A 27,671-nucleotide genomic window follows, 5' to 3' on the forward strand; every position below is an offset into this window, starting at 1 on the left:
TCCCCGGGTGCGGCGCGCCTTCTCTGGACTTTATTTTTAAATTGCATGCTTTATTTCATAGTCTTTATAAAGTCCTTTTAACAGTCTTCCTAAAAAAACAATTTAGAACAATATTTTCTCAAGCATGGTATCGCAGTTTGGGTCCTTTGGAAATGGATGCTGAGCTAGAGATAGAGGTACAAGTTGCTTATTTAGAATCAAGAAAGGGAGGGTGCAAAGCCGCATTGGGCATAGGGGAAATCAAAGTACAAAGCAGGCTGGACATAGCCTTAGCCCCTCCAGTGAGAAAATTCTGGAGCAAATATTGCCAGTCAGAGTTGACATGCATCAGACTGAGAGAGCCAGGCCTTAGTGTACTCCATGTTTCTCCCGCTCCCTCTTACAGTCTGGTTCATGCTGCCCTGGAAGGACATGACCTGAGGTGACATGGCATCTGTAGACACAGCCTAGCAGGAGCTGACGGCTGGCAGCTGTCTGCTAACCACAGTCCTGGCAGCTGGGCATCAAGTCTTTCCTTGAAAGGGGATTGCATAGCACAGCACTATTTCTGTGTCCATGAGATGGGTTTTGGAGATGGATGGATGAATAATATACATTTTAATGTATAGAGGCAAATATGTACTTCATATCCAAGATTAAGGATTTGTTTAGGGAGCAGGCCAAACTAGTAAAAATTTTTTTTGAAGTGAGTCATTTTTAAAGAAAAACATTAAGTACAGAAAAGTGCAGGCAATTAATAAGGTATAGCAAGATCATGAAGGTAATCTTCAAACCAGAAGTTTTAGCAACACTATTATAAGTGAATAGCCAGACTCTTTTAACACTTGTTAAAATGTCAGTGCTTACTAAATCCTTTTGAAGGGACCAATGTTAGCCTGATCCTATATAGAAATTCATTATCAAATGCAAAACTCTTCAGCAAGTGACTAATTCAAAAATAATAAAACATTGACATTTGAATCAAGTAACTTACCTAATTAAATAGAACGAACTGACAAGAACCATTTCAAATACATTTCTTCTAGCAGCATCTCTTGGTATCACTTTGGTTAAACTATTGCCCAGTAAGAAGTAATTTTGTGATAAACATAATTAAATAAGTCTCTGGTATTTATAGAGTTGCTCAAGTAAGAAATAGCACCATGTACTTCTGCAGCTATTTATATTTATACTTGAGGTGTCTTTTGGACTTCCCAAAGCAAATTTTGCATGTGCCACATTGCTTGTGTTTTACCCCAAACTCAGTCGGTAACTTATTTGAACCCTCCGTTAATTAGATTATAACTTAGTTACAATTCTTTGTCCATGCAAAGGGGGCCTATGTCATAGCAAGAATCACCTGTATGATATCCTCAAAATGTATGTTCATGAGAAAATTAAATTAATCCCTAGAAACTGCAAACAGAAACCCAGGTATAGAGTTTATATACTGGGCAGTAGGGGAAACATGCACCTTGATTTTGCAGCAATTTGGATTGAAGTAAAAGCAATGTCCATTTAAATATTATGAAGTGAAAATTTTAAAATTACACTTCAATAAAATAACTTACCCCATAAACACAACAGAAGCAAAAAGGATGGGCTTGCTCTTTTGGAAAAGAATTCCTGAATTACAGCTATATAACTGCCTTCTCAGGTGGCACTAGTGGTAAAGAACCCGCCTGCCAATGCATCAGAAGCCAGAGACACAGGTTCGATCCCTGGGTTGGGAAGATCCCCTGGAGAAGGAAATGGCAAGCCATTCCAGTATTCTTGCCTGGAAAGTTCCATGGACAGAGGAGCCTGGTGGGCTACAGTCCATGGGGCCACAAAGAGTCGGACATGATTCAGTGATTGAGCAATAACAACAATATTAGATGACTTAATTTCTCACAGGATGTTTAACTAAATGCATGTACATGTAAATTTCTAAGCTTTGAAACATAAGCAGTTCTCATTTGTACTGAAACTTGCTCTCAACCAATAGTAGTTGCCACACATGGCAGTGCCTGGAAGGTGAAGCATTCTATGTCTGTGCTCCCACCACCCACACCCAGTGTTCCCATTACCCCACACCTGGTGCTCCCCACCACCCCACACCTGGTGGTCCCTACCTCCCCACACCCAGTGGTCCCTACCTCCCCACACCTGGTGCTCTCCACCACCTCACACCTGGTGGGCCCAAGCTAAGATGAGGGAATCAAAGGCCAATCCTCTTGCCTCAAAGTGACACAAGTCAATGATGACATTCCTGCTCTAGCGCTCCCTGTGGGATCAGTATAAACTTCAGTTGCATCCACGTGTCTGCTTCTTCACCTCTCCTTTCATGCTTCCCTTACAATTTTCCCTGAGCAGTGCTCCCTCAGCAAGTCACTTGTACTGCAATCTCTTTCTCAGGTTCAACTTCTAGGGAATGGCACCAAACACATCACCTTCCCTTTCCTTCCTCTGGGCAATTTCCTCTTCCACAGAAATTCCCTCTGAGTAGAAATAACTACCATGATTTTTCCAGCCATGTTCACTATGGTCAAGCATTTTGTTCTGAGGCATTTTCACTGGAAAAGAAAAAAAAAAAAAAAAACTCCATGGACTGGTGGTTCAGTGGTTAAGAATCCACCTTGCAATACAAGGGACACGGGTTTGATCCCTGGAGGGGGAACTAAGACCCACATACTGAGGGACATCTAAGCCCATGCTCCATGACTACTGAGCCCATGAGCCACAATTAGAGAATCCATGCTCCTCAGTGAAAGATCCCGCGTGGCTCAGTGAAGATCCCATGGGGAACAACTAAGACCCAACACAGCCAAATAAATAATAAGTAAAATATTTTAAAAGTTCTTCACATTGTATCCTTCATTTTGAGAGGATTGAGAATTCAAGTCCACATATTTTTCTTCTATGACCTTTTTCTGTTCTAGGATCTGAATCACATATAGATGCTGCTCCCCAGGGGTTGGACTTACTTTAAAATGCACCTCTGTGTGGTCCAAGGCAAGATCCTCACTGATACTAGTATTCTCTTCTCTGTCACCAACAAATATAGCTACAGGAAAATTACTACATATTTTACAGCTTATATACCTTTAGCATTGAGTTCTAATCACCATGAGCACAATTTGTATCTTTCGTAGGCAGAATTAACACTTATCCATGAACTGTTATAATTCAATGCTAAATTATTAATGATCTCACTAGAGATTAAAAAATAGTGTTCCTGTGGCCTGTTAGATTCAATAAAATAGATAATATAGTTTCTGGTGGTGATTGTAGTTTAGTCACTAAGTCATGTCTGACTCTTGCGACCCCATGGACTGTACCCCTCCAGGCTCCTCTGTCTGTGGAATTCTCCAGGCAAGAATACCGGAGTGGGTTGCCATTTCCTTCTCCAGGGGATCTTCCCAACCCAAGAACTGAATCCAGGTCTCCTGCATTGCAGGCAGATTCTTTACCAATTGAGCTTCAAGGGAAGTCCCCATGTCTAATTTCCGAGAGGAGTATTATATAAAGGAAAACATTGTCTCAACATGTTTAATGATCTCTGAATTTAATTACACTATCAATAGTCTATTAGAAAACATCTACTTGTATCTTTGTGAAAGCAAAGCATTACTAGTTAAAGTAGCAAGGCTAAAATTGTGAAGTTAGTAGATATCATTAGGGCAAAGGAATGGGAGAGGGGTGTGAGAGATGGCAGGTCAAATTTCAGTTCAGTTCAGTCACTCAGTCATGTCTGACTCTTTGCAACCCCGTGGACTGCAGCACGACAGGCCTCCCTGTCCATCACCAACTCACAGAGTTTACTCAGACTCATGTCCATTGGGTCAGTGATGCCATCCAACCATCTCATTCTCTGTCATCCCCTTCTCCTCCCACCTTCAATCTTTCCCAGCATCAGGGTCTTTTCCAATGAGTCAGTTCTTTGCATCAGGTGGCCAAAGTACTGGAGTTTCAGCTTCAGCATCAGTCCTTCCAATGAATATTCGGGACTGATTTCCTCCAGGATTGGTTTGATCTTGCAGTCCAAGGGACTCTCAAGATTCTTCTCCAGCACCATAGTTCAAAAGAGTATGAAAAGGCAAAAAAAGGTCAAATTTAGATGTGCTTATTTAATACCACAGGTTATAGTGCTCCATTAGATAATATAAGACACCCCATTTCAGGAACTGACTCAAAGTGGATTTAAATAATTCATGGTTTAATGAAATGAAATCTAGAAACCCAATACCTTTAGCAAATGACATAAGTGCTCTCTCAGCTTACTCTCCTCTTTTTATTCTAACACAAGCTTCTTCACATGTACCCTTAGATTTTGCCAGTCTCTAAAGTTGTACTGTCCAGTGGATTTTATGCTATTCTCCAAGGAAATATTACCCTTTTCCCTATCTTGAGCCTCTTTTTATCTTTTGGGTCTTTCCTATTAGGCTAAAAATACATTCAGGGCACTCGCATCTTACAAAAACGATTCAAATCAAAACCAAAATCTTTTTGTCAATCCAACATTTAATGAGCATCATTTAAATAAAAATAGAATAGCTTTTAATTGTTTATTTTTATTAACTTAAAAATACTATGGAATGTGTCATGCATACAGAAGAATATACAATATTTACTTGGACAATTTTAAAAATAGTATAAATATGTATGTACTCATTACTCTGGAGGAGGAAATGGCGACTCACTCCAGTATTCTTGTCTGGAAAATTCCATGGATAGAGGAGCCTGGCAGACCTCCCATCCATGAGGTCACAAAGAGTCAGACATGATTGAGCGACTGAGCACACACAGACCCATTACTCAGATTAAGAAATAGAACATTCAAGAAACATAGAACCCTGTGCCTCTCCTCAGTTATATCCATCTTCCTCCCCACAATGATACACATCACTCTGAATTTTGTAAATCAACCACTTATCTTATTTGCATATTTACCATCGCCATATGTATTCCTACACACCATCCTTAGTTTTAAAAAAGAAGGGACTTCCTTGGTGGTCCAGTGGTTAAGAATCCACTTTCCAGTACAGGGGATGATGTGGGTTCAGTCCCTAATCAGGAAACTGAGGTCCATGTGCTGCAGGGCAAGCCCACTCTCTGCAACTACTGAGCCTGCGCATTCTGGATGCTCAAGGATGCACAGGGAATACAGTCAATATATTGTAATAATTCTAAAGTGAAAGCAATTTTCAAAATTGTATAAAAAAATTTTATGAGAACACATTCCATTAGTGTTTAGGAAGATCCAAGAACTTCCTAAAGATGCCACCTTAATATTACCATCACTTTTGGGGTGATTCAACATATGAATTTGGGGGGGACACATTCAAACCATAGTACTTGGCGATTTGAATATCTACTAAGATTATGTTTATTCCCTGGCTTTTTAGTTCTTTGATCTCTCCACCTTGATCTTATTGCCCACTCTTGGCAGCCACCCACTGTCATGCTCATATCAGAGAATTTTATCTCTATTGCAACTTGTCACGATCTGTTTCAAGGACTGTTCCTATCTATCCAACTCATCATCTTCCAATTTTTTTCTTTTTTTTTTTTTCCAATTTTTTTCTTTAAAAAATTTATTTGCTTGTCAAAATGTCTATGAATTTTGCCACATGAGAAATGGGATGAGCTTCTTTCTGTCACATTATTGTTTACATAAAACTTTTAAAATTGTAGCTGTTACCTGCAATCCTTCAAATACAATTAGATTTATCAATTTGCAATCCCAACACTTTTCACTGTCCTTCACACTCTTCAAACTTTGCTTCTCACCCAGGTTGGATTCCAGGGACAATCATTATTGCCATACACTTGTCTACACACTCATCTCCCTTGCTCCTCTTGTGCTTTGGCATACTCACCTGGTAACAATCAACTCAAATCAACTCTAATTAAATTCAACTCTGCCCATCCTGTGCTTTCATTTATGCAACTGCAGGGGAAAAAATACACCTATGCAGGATGCACTCCCTTTACACATTTATTTTTGACTGGTTTTAATAGTTTTTAATTATTTGAAATATGGAAAACTTCAAGAATAGTACAAAAGTTTCCCACATACCCTTGATCAGATTCTTCAAATATTCATGTTTCCATGATATCTCTGTTTGTTTTATGATTCTTTCTCTATATACAATTGTTTTCTGAATCATTTGAAAGTGATCCAAATCTAAATACAGGAGTTGTTGCTGTTTAGTTGCTGTTGTTTAGTCACTAGTTGTTGCTGTTTAGTTGCTGTTGTTTAGTCGCTAGTTGTTGCTGTTTAGTCACTCAGTCTTGTCTGACTCTTTGACACTCCATGGACTGTAGATGGACAGGCTCCTCAGTCCATGGGATTTCCCAGGCAAGAATACTGAAGTGGGTTGACATTTCCTACTCCAGGAGATCAGTTAAACCTAAATAAATATTCATCAGTATATTTCCTAAAACAAAGACCTTTTCTTACCTCATTCAATTCTGTTCAGTCGCTCAGTTGTTTCCTACTCTTTGCGACCCCATGGACCACAGCATGCTAGGCTTCCCTGTCCATCACCATCTCCTGGAGCTTACTCAAACTCATATCCATTGACTCGGCGATGCCATCCAACCATCTCATCCTCTGTTGTCTCCTTCTCCTCCCGCCTTCAATCTTTCCCAGCATCAGGGTCTTTTCATCAGCTGGCCAAAGTATTGGAATTTCAGCTTCAACATCAGTCCTTCCAATGAACACCCAGGACTGATCTCCTTTAGGATGGACTGGTTGGATCTCCTTGCAGTCTAAGGGACTCCTAAGAGTCTTCTCCAACACCACAGTTCAAAAGCATCAATTCTTCGGTGCTCAGCTTTCTTTATAGTTCAACTCTTGCATCCATACATGACTACTGGAAAAACCACAGCCTTGACTAGATGGACCTTTGTTGGCAAAGTAATATCTCTGCTTTTTACTATGCTGTCTAACTTTGTCATAGCTTTTCTTCCAAGGAGCAAGTGTCTTTGAATTTCATGGCTGCAGTCACCATCTGCAGTGAATTTGGAGACCCAAAAAATAAAGTCTCTCAATGTTTCCATTGTTTCCCCATCTAGAAATGATAGGACCAGATGCCATGATCTTAGTTTTCTGAATGTTGAGTTTTAAGCCAACTTTTTCACTCTCCTCTTTCACTTTCATCAAGAGGCTCTTTAGTTCTTCTTCAATTTCTGCCATAAGGGTGGTGTCATCTGTATATCTGAGGTTATGATATTTCTCCTGGCAGTCTTGATTCCAGCTTGAGCTTCATCCAGCCTGGCAATTTGCATGATGTACTGTGCATATAAGTTCAATAAGAAAGGTGACAATATACAGCCTTGACATATGCCTTTCCCAATTAGGAACCAGTCTGTTGTTCCATATCCAGTTCTAACTGTTGCTTCCTGACCTGCATACAGATTTCTCAAGAGGCAGGTCAGGTGGTCTGGTATTCCCATCTCTTTCAAAAATTTCCACAGTTTGTTGTGATCCACACAGTCAAAGGCTTTGGCATAGTCAATCAAGCAGAAATAGGTGTTTTTCTGGAACTCTCTTGCTTTTTCAATGATCCAGTGGATGTTGGCAATTTGATCTCTGGTTCCTCTGCTTTTTCTAAATCCAACTTGAACATCTGGAAGTTCATGGTTCATGTACTGTTGAAGCCTGGCTTGGAGAATTTTGAGTATTACTTTGCTAGCATGTGAGATGAGTGCAATTGTGCAGTAGTCTGAACATTCTTTGGCATTGCCTTTCTTTGAGATTGGAATGAAAACTGACCTTTTCCAGTCCTGTGGCCACTTCTGAGTTTTCCAGATTTACTGGCATATTGAGTGCAGCACCTTCACAGCATCATCTTTTAGGATTTGAAATAGCTCAACTGGAATTCCATCACCTCCTCTAGCTTTGTTTGTAGTGATGTTTCCTAAGGCCCATTTGACTTTGCATTCTAGGATGTCTGGCTCTAGGTGAGTGGTCACACCATCAAGGTTATCTGGTTCGTGAAGATCTTTTTTTGTACACTTCTTGCTACCTCTTAATATCTTCTGCTTCTGTTAGGTCCATACCATTTCTGTCCTTTATTGTTCCCATCTGTGCATGAAATGTTCCCTTGGTATCTCTAATTTTCTTGAAGAGATCTCTAGTCTTTCCCGTTCTATTATTTTCCTCTATTTCTTTGCATTGATCACTGAAAAAGGTCTTCCTCTCCTTGCTATTCTTTGGAACTCTTCTTTCTTACCTAACCATATTCTTTCTTACCTAACCATAGTCTAATTGTCAAAAACAGGAAATTAGCATTGAATAACTATCAATACTGTAATCACCATATTCTTTCTTACCTAACCATAGTCTAATTGTCAAAAACAGGAAATTAGCATTGAATAACTATCAATACTGTAATCTAATCTACAGACTGTATTCAAAGTTTTCCAGTTGTGTTCTTTATAACAACAAAAAATTTTTTATTTTTTGTTCAGAGTTCAGTCTAAGGTCACCCTCTGCATTCAATTATTATATGTTTTTTGCCTTCTTTAGATTGGGCAATATTTCAGTCTTTCTGTGCTTTTATGAGTTTGACATTTCTGAATATTTTAAGTAAGTTATTTTATAGAATGTTATTCAAATTGATCTTGTCTGGTATTTCCTCATGATTAGATTCATAGCATACATTTCTGACATTATACACTGTGCTTTTGTTGTTTAGCAACATTTTTTTTTTATCTTTCTGTATCAATACATAAGAATGTTATCATTGTGTCATTATTTCATCAAATGTTCTTTTTGTTCCTTTCTCTCTTTCCTCTCTCTTTCTGGGATTTCCATTATGTACAGACTGGCACATTTAATGGTACAACACAGATCTCTTTGTTTTTTTCTTTCTGTTCCTTAAACTGTATATTCTCAATTGAACTATCTTCAGGGTTGCTGATTCTTTTTTCTTCTTGTTATTGGATCTGGTAGCAAAATTTTCATTTCAGTTACTGTACTTTTCAATTCTGGACTTCCTACATGGTTCCTTTTGTAATGTCTTTATTGATATTCTCTGGTGAGAAATTGTTCTCATGGTTTCCATTTTTGTATATGGTTTCCTTTAGCTCTTCAAGCATATACAAAATGTTTGATTTAAAGTTTTGCCTGTCCAGTGTCTGAGCTTCATACAGACTAGTTTATCTTAATTTTTCCTTGTATATGACCATATTTTCTTGTTTCTTCTTACAAAAGTCCTGGAATTTTTTGTTGAAAACTGAACATTTTGTACATTATTATAATGTGGCAGCTCTGGTAATCAGATTGTCCCCTCCCCAGAGATTGTTGTTGCTGCTTGTTTTAGTTCTTGTTGGCTTTTTGGTGACTTTTATGAATGAATTTTTTTATTTAGTAAAATACACATAACACAGTTCAGTGGCATTACGTGCATTAAAATTGCTGTGGAGCCATCACTGCCATCCACCTTCAGAACTTTTTCATCTTCCCAAACTGAAACTGTACCCATTAAAAAAAAAAAGATCCCCATTTTGCCTTCTCCCCCTAAAATCACCATTCCACTCTCTGTCTCTATGAATTTGACTACTCTAGGAACAACATAAATTGAACTAATTTTTGAAAGTGTGTATTCTTTATCATATGTGGGCATGAAATCTCTGTTCTGTTAGCTTAGTGGTCAGTTAGAGGTTGGACAGAGATTTCCTTAAATTCCAGGGGAAAAAAAAGAAAGAAAAGGAAACAATTTCCCAGTCTTTGCAGACAGATGGCATATGTGTTTTGGGCCTACCTTTAATGCTCAGTTAGGCAATTTACAACTCTGCCTTAGCTTTCCCTCACTGCAGAGACAGAAGTGCAGCCCGCAGTGAGAGCTTAGGACCTTAGGTCTTTTCTGTGCATGCTCCAAGCTCCGAAGTGTATGTGTGTGTGACTTTCTAGGTTCCCTGGAATTTGTGGGAGGTTTTAAAACTCTTATTCCCTAGCCTTTCCTCCAAAACTCCTCAGATTGTCCATTGTTTGCCTCAGCTGTTTTCCCTTGTCCCAAATGGCAGTGGTTAATACTCTATTTAGGGGTTCCCAGGTGGCTCAGTGGTAAAGAAGTTGCCTGCCAATGCAGGAAGTGCAAGAGACATGGGTTTGATCCCTGGGTCAGGAAAATCCTCTGGAGAAGGAAATGGCAACCCTCTCCAGTATTCTTGTGGGAAAAATCCCATGGACAGAGGAGACTGACAGGCCACAGTCCATGGGGTCACAAAGAGTCAGACATGACTGAGCACACACACAGAAACACACACACACATAATACACTATTTACCTTCGAATGTTTTCCATAAATCCTACCCTCTTCCCCTCTGTTTAGGCAGAGTCCTAGGAGAGTTCTGAGTTAGGTGAAATAAGGCAAATCCTTGAGTTGTTCCTTCAAGGAGCCACCAAGACAGGTCAAAACAAAATCCACATTTCTTTAATAAGTTCTGTGCGACTCCTCTAATAGTAGGGACCAGTTCTAGGGAACTGGGTTTTGTGAAGCAGGGGGTGGTACCTGAGGAGTAAATGAAGATATCACAAAGCTCTCTTACTGAGACTCAGCTGCTTTTTCTTAATTAAGCATTCCCCTGACTATCGTAAACTTTCAGATGGATTCCAGAGTTCTGAATAAGTAGGTCCTGACAGTTTTTGCCAGCTTAACTGTTGCTTTTGTAAAGGTCAGACTTTCAGAATTCCCTACTCTGCCATTTTTGTTGGTGTTGCTCCTTCTCACTCTTTTTTTTTTTTTTAAATTGAAGTATAGTTGATAGGTATATAGCATAGAAATCTTCCTCTCATTCTTAAAAAAAAATTCAGCCTAGAATTCCAATGGGTAGATGGACATAGTTTATTTATCCAGGCCATCACTGATGAACATTTGTTTTCAATTTTTGATAATGAAAATAATTCTCCAGTGAATAACTGCATGTTTTTTTCATGTATGCAATTAAATATATAGGAAAAAGCCCAGAAGTGGAATTGCTGTATCTGCATTTTGTGATTTTTACAGCTATTGCCAAAGTGTCATATTACTTTACACTGCCACCATGAGACTTCCTGTATGTCCAACAGATTAGTCAACAGCATGTGTTAGCAAATGTTTATACTTTGTCAATCTAGCAGGTGAAAATGATATTTCAGAGTGATTTCTTTTATTCTGAGAGAAATTGAGCACTTTTTAGTATTTTTTTTAAAGAGGCACTAGTTACTCAGATGATAAAGAATCTCTGCCTGAGTGCAGGAGACCTGAATTCAATCCCTGGGTTGGGAAGGTCTTCTGGAGAAGGAAATGACAAACAACTCCAGTATTCTTGCCTGGAGAATTCCATGGACAGAGGAGCCTGGTGGGTTATAATAGTCCATAGGGTCATAAAGAGTTGGACACAACTGAGTATGCAGACATGACGATGGAATGGCCTTGATTTTGTCTTGCTCTACCATGGGCTTCCCTGTTAGCTCAGCTGGCAAAGAATCCTCTTGCAATGCAGGAGACCCTGATTTTATTCCTGGTTCAGGAAGATCTGCTGGAGAAGGGATAGGCTACCCACTTCAGTATTCTTGGACTTCCCTGGTGGCTCAGATGGTAAAGAATCTGCCCGTAATGCAGCAGACCTGGGTTTGATCCCTGGGTTGGAAAGATCCCCTGGAGAAGGGAACAGCTACCCACTCCAATATTCTGGCCATGAGAATTCCATGGGCAGAGGAGCCTGGCAGGCTACATACAGTTCATGGGATCACAAAGAATTGGACATGACTGAGTGACATTCATTCACCATGGTTACAGAGGGGCTTTGTTTAACCCTGGTGTTGTATGAAATTTTTTAGTTTTGACAGAACATTGTGTATTGTCACCCTGCTTATTTAATTTATATGCAGAGTACATCATGAGAAACGCTGGGTTAGAAGAAGCACAAGCTGGAATCAAGATTGCCGGGAGAAATATCAATAACCTCAGATATGCAGATAACACCACCCTTATGGCAGAAAGTGAAGAACTAAAGAGCCTCTTGATGAAACTAAAAGAGGAGAGTGAAAAAGTTGGCTTAAAGCTCAACATTCAGAAAACTAAGATCATGGCATCTGGTCCCATCACTTCATGGAAAATAGATGGGGAAACAGTGGAAACAGTGTCAGACTTTATTTTTGGGGGCTCCAAAATCACTGCAGATGGTGATTGCAGCCATAAAATTAAAAGACGCTTACTCCTTGGAAAGAAAGTTATGACCAAACTAGACAGCATATTAAAAAGCAGAAACATTACTTTGTTGACAAAGGTCTGTCTAGTCAAGGCTATGGTTTTTCCAGTAGTCATGTATGGATGTGAGAGTTGGACTCTAAAGAAAGCTGAGCACCGAAGAATTGATGCTTTTGAACTGTGGTGTTGGAGAAGACTCTTGAGAGTCCCTTGGGCTGCAAGGAGATCCAACCAGTCCATCCTAAAGGAGATCAGTCCTGGGTGTTCATTGGAAGGACCGATGTTGAAGCTGAAACTCCAATACTTTGGCCACCTGATGTGGAGAGCTGACTCACTGGAAAAGACCCTGATGCTGGGAAAGATTGACGGCAGAAGGAGAAGGGGACAACAGAGGATGAGATGATTGGATGGCATCACTGACTCAATGGGCATGAGTTTGGGTAAACGCCGGGAGTTAGTGATGGACAAAGAAGCCTGGCATGCTGCAGTCCGTGGGGTTGCAAAGAGACATGACTGAGCGACTGAACTGATTGAACATTGTGACCTGGCTATGAGTGCCAGGCCATCTCCTGGCTGTCAGGGCTGCCTTAATGCAATCAGTGGAAGTTCCACAAAGCCAGGAAGAGAGTCCTTATTAGAAACTGAATTCAGTGGGACCTTGGCCTTGGACTTTTAGCCTTCGGAACTGTGAGAAAATACATTTCTGTTGTTTAAAACACTCAACCTGGGCTATATTGTTATGGCAGCCTAGGCTAATATAGTACTGTTACTATCTCTGTGTATTAAATGAGGACATAGATAGCAAGAGATTAGATGAGCTGCTAATACATGGTGGAGCCAAAATTTGAACCCAGACAATTTTTACTTCAGGGCCAGCCATTTGTTCTGCGTGGCCAATGGAATCATTTACTCATATCCTTTGTTCATTTTACCTATGAAGGATCTTATTTTTTTAATTACTTTTATTGAATATTGATTAGATATAATAATTGTGAGGTAGGAAGTAGATCCCCCCTGCCACCAGAGTAGATACTCCAAGACAAAAATAACAGGACAACTGAGGGAGGAGGCTGAGCCTTGTCCAGATAGAAGACAAGAGACCATATATTTCTCATTATTGAAGTCAGGAGACCTCCCCAACCACACAGGCACAGAAAGACTTCTTGGAAGTCAAAAAAGGAGTGATGCTATGTGATACTAATTTCCCATAGGCCTCTTCGGTAGAATCTATCTTGGCTAAGAGAGGCATGTGAACATATGAGAGGACACTGAGATATACCAAATATGGTCTCTGAACCAGGCAGATCAATATGATTGGGCAGGGATTTCCCTGGTGGGCTAGTGGTTAAGAATCCACCTTCCAGTGTAGGGGACATGGGTTCAATCCCTGATCAGGGAATTAAGACCCCACATGCTATGGGGCACTAAGCCCATGCACTGTAACTAGAGAGCCCACACGCTGCAACTACTGAGCCCACGCACTTTGGATCCCACCACAACAAAGATCCTGCATGCTGCAACTAAGACCCAACACAGGCAAATAAATAAATAAATATTTAAAAAGAAAAAAAGATTGGCCAAAGGAAACCTGGAAGAAATGCCCATAAAAGTGATTCAAACTACCATGAGAGTGCAACTCTCTGAGCCCACCCATGTGTCTATCCTCACGTAATGTACTCTTTTCCTTCTAATTAACACTTGACTTGTTTCGCTACTTTCTGTCTTTGTGGGAATTCCTTTTTTGCAAAGCTGAAGAGCCAGGGCCTTGTTACTGACCACTAGTCTAGTGGCTAGGATCCAGCATTCTCACCATGGTGGCCAGACTGCAATCTCTGGCCAGGAACCGAAGTCCCATTTCAAGGAGTTGCAGGCTGAGGCCACTGAAGATCAATTACATGATAGAATACACACACACACACACATACATATGTGTAAGGTAACCAGAATGACTGTACAACAAACATTTTTATATCTCTGCCAGTCTGAAGCTCCCTATGCACTTCCCTGATTCTAACCCCTCTCAAAGGGAAACTATTTCTCACTTTTTGCTTCTTTTTAGAGTTTTATTATATATGTGTCCTTTAACTGTATTTACAGTGTACTGTTTGGTTTTAGACGATTTGAAATGTTATCAACTGAATCTTGCCATATTTTTCTGACTCACTTCTTTAACTCAACATTATGTTCTTGAGATTCATCCTTGTTGTCTGTCTTAATGTTTAATAAATTTCTATTCACATAAAGATACCAAGCTTTTAAAAAACATGCTATTTTTTTACCTTTGGAATTTTACATTTTAATGGATTCTATTAATCTTTCTCTTATGATATCTTCAATATTATTTATTAATCTTGCTAATCTTTACCCTTGCAGAAATTTGATATTTACTTCTCTTCTTTTTCTTATACATTTCATTTTTAAAAAACAATACCATCCACTGTAAATTGGGTCTAAAACCTAAATAGTGATTCATTCAGCACAACTTCATTCCTTTGCCAGATGATTTTCATCTTTTCAGCCTTTGCGAATAGTTTAAACTATTTAGTGGGGGCATCACTGTGAGGGGTTTCAGGACAAGAGCAGGGTGGGGACAGTGAAGGATGCAGTGACTGCCATGGCTGGCCAAGGGGTGTTAGGGAGGGATGGATGAGGGAGGGGTCTGTGCAGAGGACAGATTGACAGGTTTAATATTGCACATATTACATACAGGAGGTACGGTAACTAATTGTAACATGATTTGGGACTAGATTCTTTTTCTATAAAGGACATTATTGGGACAATCGGTAGAATTTTAATGGCATGTGAGAATTAGAAGGTGGTAATACCATGTTAATTTCTCAATTTTGGTGCTCGCTTCGGCAGCACATATACTAAAATTGGAACAATACAGAGAAGATTAGCATGGCCCCTGCGCAAGGATGACACGCAAATTCATGAAGCGTTCCATATTTTTGGGCATACACACTGAGGAAACCAGATCTGAAAGAGAGACGTGCACCCCAATGTTCATTGCAGCACTATTTATAATAGCCAGGACATGGAAGCAACCTAGATGCCCATCAGCAGACGAATGGATAAGGAAACTGTGGTACTTATACACCATGGAATATTACTCAGCCATTAAAAAGAATTCATTTGAATCAGTTCTAATGAGATGGATGAAACTGGAGCCCATTATACAGAGTGAAGTAAGCCAGAAAGATAAAGACCAATACAGTATACTAATGCATATATATGGAATTTAGAAAGATGGTAACGATAACCCTATACGCAAAACAGAAAAAGAGACACAGATGTACAGAACAGACTTTTGGACTCTGTGGGAGAAGGCGAGGGTGGGATGTTTCAAGAGAACAGCATCGAAACATGTATATTATCTATGTGAAAACAGGTCACCAGCCCAGGCTGGGATGCATGAGACAAGTGCTCGGGCCTGGTGCACTGGGAAGACCCAGAGGAATCAGGTGGAGAGGGAGGTGGGAGGGAGGATCGGGGTGGGGAATACTTGTAAATCCATGGCTGATTCATGTCAATGTATGACAAAAACCACTACAATATTGTAAAGTAATTAGCCTCCAACTAATAAAAATAAATGAAAAAAAAATTTCTCAATTTTGTTTGTCATATTGGGACTATTTAGGAGAGTGTCCTTGTACATTCACCAAAGTATTCTGAGTTAATAGTTGACTCTCAAATGGTTTAGGGAAAAGGTTACTGTAACATATTTGCAACTTTTATGTGAAATTGTTTCAAATTTTTAAAAAAATTAAATAGTTAAAAAATATATACTGATCACATTCATCTTACCATTAAAGTACCATTAAAAATACTGACACTAAAAAAAAAAAAAAAAAAATACTGACACTATTAAACTCTCTCAATCCAAAGAAGAATTCTTGGTGTGGCTTCTAGTTCAAAGAATAGGCAGTAGTTTTTTCTTCAGCCTGTTCTTGTATATAGCATTGAAGGAAAACACAGCTTATGCAAAGTTTTGCAGGATAAGGATCAGGACCTGTCTTGATTATCTGATTAAGTAATTTGTCCTTTAGCATGTATAAAAGTGAAAAGTGAAAGTGTTAGTCACTCAGTCATGTCCAACTCTTTGTGACTCCATGGACTGTAGCCTGCCAGGCTTCTCTGTCCTTGGAATTTTTCAGGCAAGAAAACTGGAGCGGGTTGCCATGTCCTTCTCCAGGGGATCTTCCTGACCCAGGGGTTGAACCTGGTCTCCTGCATTGCAGACAGATTCTTTACCATCTGAGCCACCAAGGAAGCCTGTTAGCATGTATAATATAGTTTAAAAATTCACTCAGCACCTGACATCTGACTTTTTGTGGAAAAAAAAAGTCAACTTCCTTAACTTTACATTATGATTATTTCCAAATGTACAGAAATAGAAAAAGACTCACTGAACAGTGGTATACTTGCCACACTGATGTTGTTACCATTTTGCTATTTTGCTATCTATCTATTGTCTCAGTCTATCTGGGTTGCTATAACAAAATAAAACGGACTGGGCGGCTTAAACAACAAACATTTATCTCTCAGGGTTGTGGAGTTCGGGAAGCTCAAGATCAAGACAACAGCAGATTCTGTGTCTGATGAGAGCCCACATTCTGCTCATAAACCGCCCTCTTCTCCCTGCATTTTCACATGGTGAAAGGGGATTAGGTGTCAGTCCATAAATTTGAGTGGACACATCCACTGTCTGGCATCTATCTTTGTTGAAGCATTTGAAATCAAGTGGTAGGTATCATGACATTTCACTCGGAAATACTTGAGTACAAATTTTCTATTAATAAAGATATTCTCCAACATAACCAAAAGTATTCAGTTAAGTTCAGTTCAGTCACTCAGTCGTGTCTGGCTCTTTGCAACCCCATGAACCGCAGCATGCCAGGCCTCCCTGTCCATCACCAACTCCAGAAGTCCACCCAAACCCATGTCCATTGTGTTGGTGATGCCATCCAACCATCTCATCTTCTGTTGTCCCCTTCTCCTCCTGCCCTCAATCTTTTCCAGCATCAGGGTCTTTTCCAATGAGTCAGCTCTCCACATCAGGTGGCCAAAGTACTGGAGTTTCAGCTTCAACATCGGTCCTTCCAATGAACACCCAGGACTGATCTCCTTTAGGATGGACTAGTTGGATCTCCTTGCAGCCCAAGGGACTCTCAATCTTCTCCAACACCACAGTTCAAAAGCATCAATTCTTCGGTGCTCAGCTTTCTTTAGAGTCCAACTCTCACATCCATACATGACTACTGGAAAAACCATAGCTTTGACTAGACAGACCTTTGTTGGCAAATGTCTCTGTTTTTTAATATGCTGTCTAGTTTGGTCATAACTTTCCTTCCAAGGAGCAAGTGTCTTTTATGGCTGCAATCACCATCTGCAGTGATTTTGGAGCCCCCAAAAATAAAGTCTGACACTGTTTCCACTGTTTCCCCATCTATTTTCCATGAAGTGATGGGACCAGATGCCATGATCTTAGTTTTCTGAATGTTGAGCTTTAAGCCAACTTTTTCACTCTCCTCTTTTAGTTTCATCAAGAGGCTCTTTAGTTCTTCTTCACTTTCTGCCATAAGGGTGGTGTCATCTGCATATCTGAGGTTATTGATATTTCTCCCGGCAATCTTGATTCCAGCTTGTGCTTCTTCTAACCCAGCGTTTCTCATGATGTACTCTGCAGATAAGTTAAATAAGCAGGGTGGCAGTATACAGCCTTGACGTACTCCTTTTCCTATTTGGAACCAGTCTGTTTTTCCATATCCAGTTCTAACTGTTGCTTCCTGACTTGAATACAGATTTCTCAAGAGGCAGGTCAGGTGGTCTGGTATTCCCATCTCTTCCAGAATTTTCCACAGTTTGTTGTGATCCACACAGTGAAAGGCTTTGGCATAGTCAATCAAGCAGAAATAGATGTTTTTCTGGAACTCTCTTGCTTTTTCGATCATCCAGTAGATGTTGGCAATTTGATCTCTGGTTCCTCTGCCTTTTCTAAAACCAGCTTGAATATCTGGAAGTTCACGGTTCATGTATTGCTGAAGCCTGGCTTGGAGAATTTTGAGCATTAGTCACTAGTGTGTGAGATGAGTACAATTGTGCAGTAGTTTGAACATTCTTTGGCATTGCCTTTCTTTGAGATTGGAATGAAAACTGACCTTTTCCAGTCCTGTGGCCACTGCTGAGTTTCCCAAATTTGCCGGCATATTGAGTGCAGCACTTTCACAGCATCATCTTTTAGTATTTGAAACAGCTCAACTGAAATTCCATCACCTCCACTAGCTTTGTTCGTAGTGATGCTTCCTAAGGCCCACTTGGGTTCACATTCCAGGATGTCCGGCTCTAGGTGAGTGTGAGTGATCACACCTTCGTGGTTATCTGGGTCGTGAAGATCTTTTTTGTACAGTTCTTCTGTGTATTCTTGCCACTCTTCTTAACCAAAAGTATTAATTATCCATAAATAAATATCAATAAATTTATCTGCATCATTCATTATTTTGTAACACTAGCTCTAATAAACATTTAGTATTCAGTATTTCTCAATTGTTCTAGAGTTCTAGAAATGTCTTTTATAACTTTTTTGGAACTAGGATCTGCAACAGTCAATATCTTTTTATCAATAACTTCTATCAATGATTTGAAGGAACCAGCCCTTGCAATGCAATTCCCTTTTTCGCACTCTGGAGCACAGTATGCATGGTGAGAAGTAAAGTGGAGGATTTGGGAGAAGTGACTTGTGCTAGAAGCCATGTCATAGTAGGCACAGGCCTTTGAGGTTGAGAGGTAGGTATGGGCAGGGACTCATCCTGATTGCTAGTAAATACAGGCATGCTTAGTTGCTCAGTCCTGTCTGACTCTTTGTGACCCCATGGACTGTAGCCCACCAGGCTACTGTATGCATGAGATTTCCCAGTGAAGAATACTGGAGTGGGTTGCCATTTCCTACTCCAGGGGGTCAAATCCACGTTTCCTGCTTGGTAGGCAGATTCCTTACCACTGTAGCCACCTGGAAAGCAATAAATAAACCATTCAAACATTTAAAAATTACATCTCCTCTTTAATACAGCCATCAACATCCGGCTTTAATTATCCGTGAGGTTGCCACCAACAGTGACCCCGGGAGAGGGTCCAAAACACTGCATTCATTTCCAGAACTAGGATGTTTCTGAAGTAAGGCTTTCTCACGGAATAAAGTGTTCAGTGTCACAAAACAGTTAATTGTCCTGACACACCTTAGCTGCAATGACTCACAGATGACGGTGAGTCCATACTGTGAAGCGAGGTAGTGAGACGCAGCAACAGACAGTCCAGTGTCCTGGACCTCGCATGGATTTGCCTCCAAAAAATAGCTTCTCCAGATCCAGTTCCCCTGAGCGCGTGGCCAACAAAAACCTTTGTGCGTTAACCCTTGATTCTCATACACGAGTCGGTAAACCAGTTTGGAAGAGGTCATCTCTCCCAAGCCAACTAGAATCTTCTTCCAAATGTCTCTGACGCGTCCCCATGGGGCACCTGTCAACACACTTTGAAGTCCTCTTGGGTATTTTTGTGGAAGAGAAAACACAGCCATGGTGCTTCTCAGCCACGCTTGGCAAAGTTTACGCCACCGTCACGCTCAAGACATCCAAACATTGACTCAGCCTGCAGGCTGAGTCAGTACATCCTGAGGGACGAGGGGGTGGGGTGGAGGCTGGGAGTCCTGAACGGCCTCCAGAGGGCGCCAGACACGCCGAGGAGACCCAAGGTGCCCCTCGGAGAGCTTGCGTGCGGGACTCCCTGGGCCGGGATCCCAGAGCGCGCTCCGGAAGAGGGCGTGGGGCGCGCGCGTGATCGCCCCTCCCCGCGGCGGGGCGCGCGTGCGCGGTACTCGGCGGCGGAGGGATCCGCGATGGAAGGCTCCCTGACTGTCCGCCTGGTAAGCGGCGCTGTTCTGGGACGAGTTCCCAAGCGAGGGCTTTACCCGGCAGTTCTCTTCGCGAACGTTGTTAGAACCCTCTCAGACTGTGAAAAGTATTTCCTCTTCTTCCCTTTCTTTTTCTTGTTGCTCATTGGAGTAATTTGAAGAGTTGTTACCGAGGAAACGGTTTCTTGTGCTTCCCGGAGCCTTTCCCTCTGGGGGGGGGGGGGTGTCTGTTTTTCTGGGGGCTAAGACTGGCTTCTCTGGGGCGTGGAGTGTGGCATTGGGTCTTGAAATGTCCTGTCCAAACCTCACGCCCCGCTGTCGTGATTCTGACCCCGTATCAGATTGATCCAGCCTCACGCCGTCCCCTTAACTCTGAGCTCTTGATTAAAGGGCTCAGAACTCTAAATAGTTTAAATCACTGTGTGGTGTGAACCACGTTTTCGGTTTCACCCTACCTTGGTTATTTGTTTACTACCTTATCGGATTAACGGAAAGATTTGCTGATTAATCTTAAGGGTGAAAGCCCACTTTTGTTGCAGGAGTACTTGCATTTCTGAACACTGTCCTCATTGCTTTTACGCTGGTTTTGTGTATGTATGTATTTTACTTTAAGAGAATAGCAGTTAGAGCAGTACCTCTTAATCGAGAGCATTTTACAGTTTACAAAACAGTAGAGGCATTCAAATAATTGTTGGATGAACAAATGAGTGGACTTGGTATTTCAACTGATTCTCAGAACGGTATGGTGAAATAGACCAGGTAAGATATTCATGAGCCCAAGCAGTCAGTCATTAAACTATGTTCTAGGTACTGCGTGTTTGGCATAAATGGTGAGCAACACAGACATGATCCCTGTTCTCAATGAGCTTATTGTCTAGACTACAGAGAGTTGTTGCCCCGACTGTAGAGTGGAGAAAGCAGATTTAGAGAAGTTAAGTGAAAGTGTTAGTCGCTCTGTCGTGTCCGACTCTTTGAAATCCTATGGACTGTAGCCGGCCAAGCTCCTCTGTCCATGGGATTTCACAGGCAAGAATACTGGAGTGGATTGCCGTTTCTTACTCCAGGGGGTCCTCCCGACCCAGGGATCAAACCGGGGTCTCCTGCATTGCAGGCAGTTTCTTTACCATCTGAACCACTAGGGAATCTTAGAGAGGTTAACTGACTGCCAATGACCTCGCAGCTGATACCTTAGAGAGATAAGATTCTGTTGTGGCCACTCAGTAAAGCCAGAATGGACTCCTACTCAACATTTGATTTGGAGATGGCAACTGATGAATACACACACACACACACACACACACACCTTGAAGAGGTTTATTACTTATATATAAAGGCTTATTACTTAGTGAAGTACATAGTGGAGTACACAGTACATAGTGAAGAGGGAAGAACAGGACAGTCTTCTTAAGCAGATCCAAAGTGACTTGAAAGGACAAGCAAATGAGGCTGGCTCTGGGCTTTTGCGGTGGTTAGGGGGTGGGGTCAAGGGTTCCTGCGTGTGGACAGATTGTTGCTTTGTTTGATTCTGGCATCTACACCAAAGGAAAGGGCACCCAGACTTTTTTTTCTTAACCAACTTGCCTATTTGAGAGACAGGGAGGAGAAGAAGGGGTGAAGTTTAAAACTGTCATCAGGCAAACATCAAAAAATTGAATGAGACTCATTATAATTTACACTTGATGTCTGACTGATGACTAGAATGTACCATTTTTCACTTAGTTGAATTTTGAACTTAAGTAAGCCATCCTGGCTCTTGTATGAGGCCTAGAGACTGAAGTCAGTAAGGAAAATAAAAGTGCCACTGAATACCTTGTTCAGGAGTCCAATGGTATGTATTTTGAGGAATAAAACAAGTACCTTGGCCACTGTTAGGAACGTCTGGAACTCTTGATGGGGATAAAGAGTGTTCTGGCGAGGCCTTTTATTGTGGCTTTATTGTATGTATCGACACTTGTGACCTTGATTTATATTTTGAGTATCTGAAAACAAGAGAGTTCTTTATTCCAAGTGCACTGTTAGGCATGGCCTAAGAGTCTGTAAAAATGCACAGATAAAGCCAGTTGTTGGCTGAAGCATTCAGGGTTAAGATAACTGTGGGCATTTCAGTCAGTTTTGCTGACCTCTGGGTCCTTTCCTTCATTAGGGACATCCTGGTTAAAGGATGAAAAGTAGTGGTCTCCAGTGAGCTCCAGCATGTGGAGGGATATTGATGCTGTCCACCAAACAGCAGGTTTGTCCATCAGACTAATAGGAGTTTAAAGTGTTGAGCTCCTACAGCTTTTCACTCAGTTGAATCCAAATTGGTCTCCAGGTATTCAAAGGGTGTGAGAGAGGGGTGACTTCTTGTCTCATTACAAATGACAAAGGAGTGAGAACAGGGAAGGCCATGCCCGCCAGTAGGTGGGATATGTTGGAAGGCCCAGATTTGATTCTGTCCTGCAGCAAGGAGACCTTGGTGGCTGTGCTGAGCTTGAAAGGTCCTGCTGCCGGGATGGGCAGCTCGATGTGGAGGGTAGGCTCAGAGCTTACAAGAGCCTCTGCTTCGAGGGGGGTCCAGTGTGCTATCAGTCATTGCTGTTCAAATGACATGTTGTGTAGGGGTAAGGAGATAATTTGTTGCATTAGAAGCCTGTGGACAACTTAGAGGCATTATGAGTGGCTCAGAGTCTCCAGGAGTCATGAAGAGAGGCTGCTAAAGTATCTACAGTGAAGGATTCTTTGTATGTGTATTTATGTGCTTGTGTGTTGGTTTGGGGGAGGAAGTAGCACTACTGGGAGTGTCTATTGTATTATAATTTTGACAACTTTCAGAATCTTTTTTGGGAGGGAGCCCTGTTCAGAGTGGACTGACCTGCAAGTAACAGCATAAACAGGCTTACGTAGAATTTGTGAACAACTAATATATCACCTCCAGAATCCAAAAGGACCTAAAAGATGTTGGATTTGTGTGTGTGTGTGTTTTTAATTTAACTTATTTTATTCAAGTATATTTGATTTACAGTGTTGTGTTAATTTCTGCTGTACAGCAAAGTGATTCAGTTACACATTTTTTTATACTCTTTTCCATTATGATTTATCACAGGATATTGAATATAGTTCCCTGTTGGACTTGTTTTAATGTTGTTTCTTGACATTATCAGGGATGGAGTCGCCCTTGGTTTACCAAATAGTTTTCAGGAATTTAACCAAAGTAGCAGGCCTTATACTGAGTGTGGAGCAATGGCCCATCTTCTTTTCATGAGTATTTGTATGTCCTGAAGGAGTGTGTCAAAAGAATGACCTTAGAGGAGAATGTAACATCAATCCTGTGCTCCTGGAGAGACCTGGATACAGTTACCTGTAAAGGCTGTATGGAGTGGCAAGGCTTTTGAGATACCCCGTGTGTAGCCAGGTAAAGGTATATCTTGACCCTCGGGAGGTGAAGGCAAACTGTGACCAAGAGGTCACTGAACAGAACATGCTTATCAAACTTACAGCCTCAGAATATTTATCAGTTTCTGATTGAATGGTGTCAGTAATTTTAATAGTATTGGACAGAGGCACCTTCATGGGTAGGACCATGGCGTCAGAGACACACTCATCAACTGTGAGGCCCTATTCTTCACTCCATCTTTACCAGGCCACACTGGGCTACTAAGTGGAGAAACAAAGATAATTACTCTTTCATTAATTGGGTCTTATATAATAAATCTCAATCTTTGAAGGCCTTGTTTTATTTTACATTGAGCTATGTTAACTGTTTTAAGTAGAGCTGAGGGTAGTACAGAGGGTCTCACCTTTATAAAAGCCATCTTGCAAGCTCCAAAGACTTGATTAAGATTTATTACTCATTGGATCAGAGCATCCTTTGCCACTGCATGATATTTTAGGACAGTGTGTTCCGTGATCAGGGAGAATTTAGGCAAGGTAGTTCTGGTAGTTAAGGTGAGACATACATATTTGTTGCCCATTTAATGTTGAGTATTTCCCTAAGATTATAGAGAGTAGCTTGTTTAGATTTAGTTCTTTAAGTCTTCAGGGATAACTGTAGTTTGAGCCCAGTATTGACTAAAGCCATGAATATTTGCCAGTCAGTGCATTTTAGCAGGTGTTGAAGTTCATTCAAAACCTATGCTGTAAATCCCACTCGTGGGCATATATCTGGAGAAAACTCTAATTCGAAAAGATACATGCACCCCAGTGTTCATAGCAGCACTATTTATAATAGCCAAGACACGGAAACATCTTAAATGTCCATTGACAGATAAATGGATAAGGAAGAGGTGGTACATGTACACAATGTACTTCTCAGACATAGAAAAGAATGAAACAATGCCATTTGCAGCAACATGGATGTACCTAGAGATCATCATATTAAAGGAAATCAGACAGAAAAAGACAAAAATCATACAATATCACTTATATGTAGAATCTAAAAAAATAAATGAATTTATTTACAAAACAGGAATAGACTTACAGAAATAGAAAACAACCTTATGGTTACCAAAGGGGAGAGCAGGGTGGGGAGGTAGGAAGAGATAAATTAGGAGGTTGGGATTAACATATGCATGCTGCCATATATAAAATTGATAAACAAAAAGGATCTACAGTATAGCACAGGGAACTTTATTCAGTATTTTATAATAGCCAATAATGGAAAGGCATCTGAAAAAGAATATAGATATATAACTGAATCATTTTGCCTTATACCTGAAACTGACACAATAATGTAAAATAACTATGTTTCAATAAAAAATAGTTGTATATATTTAAAAATTCTGTGGTGTAGAATTTTGTTGTATAAATTATTTTAATATATTTTGGATTTCCAACTGAGTCAAATTGTGGACTTGTTTCAATTTTTTTGTTTACTTGTTTCTTCTTCCTGTATACAGCTGTGTTTCTCTCTTTCTCTTTTTTTGGTGGTTAGAGAATGTACGTTGGGTAGAGGAGGTCCTTTCTATCTTTTTATATTTATAAATTTCCTCCTCCAGAGAACCTCAAATCAGTATCACGAGGGTTTGGGGCTTCACCCCTGGCAGTGTTTACTTCATAGAATTTAGGAAACTCAAGCTTAAGTTTTTTATTTTTTAGGTCAGAGCTCAGGTTTGTTTTTTTTTTAAAATAGAAATATAATTGCTTTACAGTGTTGTGTTAGTTTTGCTAGTTTCTGCTGTAGAACACCTGTGAATCAGCTCTATGTATACATGTATCCCCTCTCTCTCCTGCCTCCCTCCCACTCATGTAAGTTGAGTTTGAGTTACCCTTTGCTGTGCTATGCGGGTTCTGTGAGTGCTTTTCAGTGTAACCCCGAGGATCAGCATTTTGTTCAAAGAGGCATAGGTGGTGGCTGCAGTAGTGGCCGTGGCATTTAAGAGTCCTGGGGAGCTTTGTGCTCTTATAATAGATGCCACTTCACCTCACTTTTCTCTCTTTTTTTAGCTCCATGGTGACTGCTTTCATGAGTGACCACCTCATGGGCCCATATCTTGCAATGGATGTAATCTTTTCCCTAAGCACTGAGGTGGTGCTGGTGGTCAAGAATCTGCCTGCCAATGCAGGAGACGCAGGAGACACTGGTTCAATCCCTGGGTTGGGAAGATACCCTGGAGTTGGAAATGGCAATCCACTCCAGTATTCTTGCCTGGAAAATCCCGTGGACAGAGGGGCCTGGCAGGCTACAGTCCATGGGGTTGCAAAAGAGTAGGACATGGCTAGCATGTGCCCATAAGCACTCTATACATTGAGGCCAGTGCCTGGTTGAGATACCGGATTAATTTATTTTATTTCTTTCATTGTTTGTATAAATCAGACAATTTACCAGGTTCCTTACCAATGGGCAGTAAGAATGTTTCCACTTTCTTTGTCTTAGAAACTTTGTTGACCTCATGTGCACATTAAATTGATGAACTGTAGTACATCTATACCCATTTTAAACCCAATTGCATTGCAAATTATTCTCCAAAGAGGTTGAACCAATGGTTACTCTCATTACATTGTATTTATTATTATTATTATTATTTTTTACTGTCTAATTGTTACTCTAGCTGACTGAACTTCTAGAGGCTAAGGACTTTGTGTTTTACTCATTTTTGAATCTCTAGTACAAACTAATTTACCTAATAAATAGTAGTGGTTGGAAAATATGTGATGTGAGTATGACTATATGAACTGCAGAAGCAAAAACATTAATTACTGTTTTCTGCCCTTTTCACAATAATTTGTGTATTTTGAGCATTTATTGTTTTCTTTTTAAAATGAACATTTCTCAGTAAGTAATTTAAATTGTTTGATACTTGTTTCCAGGTAATAAACGAAAGGAATTCAAGTTTTGCCACTGGGTTAAGGAAGAATTAGAGAAAATCCTACTCCACTTGTGGATGAGAGTGATATAGTGTCAGCTAAAGAACAGGGGCCAAATATATATAACTGGAGTGGTGACTGAAGCTTTTTATGGTAATTTATTTTCTTTCTTATATCTTCATTTTAGCCTTAAATTCAAGATTTCTTTGTAGCAATTCTTATAACTTATAATATTTATAATATTTTCTTGTTCAGTTCAGTTCAGTCACTCAGTCGCGTCCAACTCTTTGTGACCCCATGAATCGCAGCACGCCAGGCCTCCCTGTCCATCACCAACTCCCGGAGTTTGCTCAGACTCATGCCCATCGAGTCAGTGATGCCATCCAGCCATCTCATCCTCTGTCGTCCCCTTCTCCTCCTGCCCCCAATCCCCCCCAGCATCAGGGTCTTTTCCAATGAGTCAACTCTTCTCATGAGGTGGCCAAAGTATTGGAGTTTCAGCTTCAGCATCAGTCCTTCCAAGGAACACCCAGGGCTGATCTCCTTTAAGGTGGACTGGTTGGATCTCCTTGCAGTCCAAGGGACTCTCAAGAGTCTTCTCCAATACCATAGATCAAAAGCATCAATTGTCTAAGTTGGTCATAACTTTCCTTCCAAGGAGTAAGCATCTTTTAATTTCATGGCTACAATCACCATCTACAGTGATTTTGGAGCCCCAAAAATAAAGTCTGACACTATTTCCACTGTCTCCCTATCTATTTGCCATGAAGTGATGGGACCAGATGCCATGATCTTAGTTTTCTGAATGTTGAGCTTTAAGCCAACTTTTTCACTCTCCTCTTTCACTTTCATCAAGAGGCTTTTTAGTTCATAAGGGTGGTGTCATCTGCATATCTGAGGTTATTGATATTTCTTCCAGCAATCTTGATTCTAGCTTGTGCTTCTTCCAGCCCGGCGTTTCTCATGATGTACTCTGCATATAAGTTAAATAAGCATGGTGACAATAACAGCCTTGACATACTCCTTTTCCTATTAGGAAAAAGTCTATTGTTCCATGTCCAGTCCTAACTGTTGCTTCCTTACCTGCATACAGGTTTCTCAAGAGGCAGGTCAGGTGGTCTGGTATCCCATCTCTTTCAGAATTTTCCACAGTTTATTGTGATCCACACAGTTGAAGGCTTTGGTGTAGTCAATCAAGCAGAAATAGGTGTTTTTCTGGAACTGTCTTGCTTTTTCTATGATCCAGTGGATGTTGGCAATTTGATCTCTGGTTCCTCTGCCTTTTCTAAAACCAGCTTGAACATCTGGAATTTTGCGGT

General features: G+C 40.6%; 1 protein-coding gene and 1 non-coding gene across 16 annotated transcripts in view; both read left to right on the forward strand.

Moving 5' to 3' along the window:
- The first annotated feature begins 15,010 nt into the window (after positions 1 to 15,010).
- LOC122445717 lies at positions 15,011 to 15,117 on the forward strand. The gene has a single exon (XR_006270661.1). It is a non-coding gene; the product is annotated as a U6 spliceosomal RNA (small nuclear RNA).
- A 4,845-nt stretch (positions 15,118 to 19,962) lies between these two features.
- GRAMD1C (GRAM domain containing 1C) overlaps positions 19,963 to 27,671 on the forward strand; it is a 105,088-nt gene continuing 97,379 nt past the window's right edge. For 10 of the 15 annotated variants that reach the window (XM_043474877.1, XM_043474873.1, XM_043474889.1 and 7 more), the window contains exons 1-2: positions 19,963 to 20,082; positions 26,356 to 26,505. The gene's annotated coding sequence lies outside the window, so the exon portion shown is untranslated. The remainder of the gene's footprint in view (positions 20,083 to 26,355; positions 26,506 to 27,671) is intronic. The other 5 variants (XM_043474876.1, XM_043474882.1, XM_043474883.1 and 2 more) reach the window with 4 other exon arrangements.

The sequence above is a fragment of the Cervus canadensis genome, chromosome 7 (assembly GCF_019320065.1).
Source record: "Cervus canadensis isolate Bull #8, Minnesota chromosome 7, ASM1932006v1, whole genome shotgun sequence".
Lineage (NCBI taxonomy): Eukaryota > Metazoa > Chordata > Mammalia > Artiodactyla > Cervidae > Cervus > Cervus canadensis.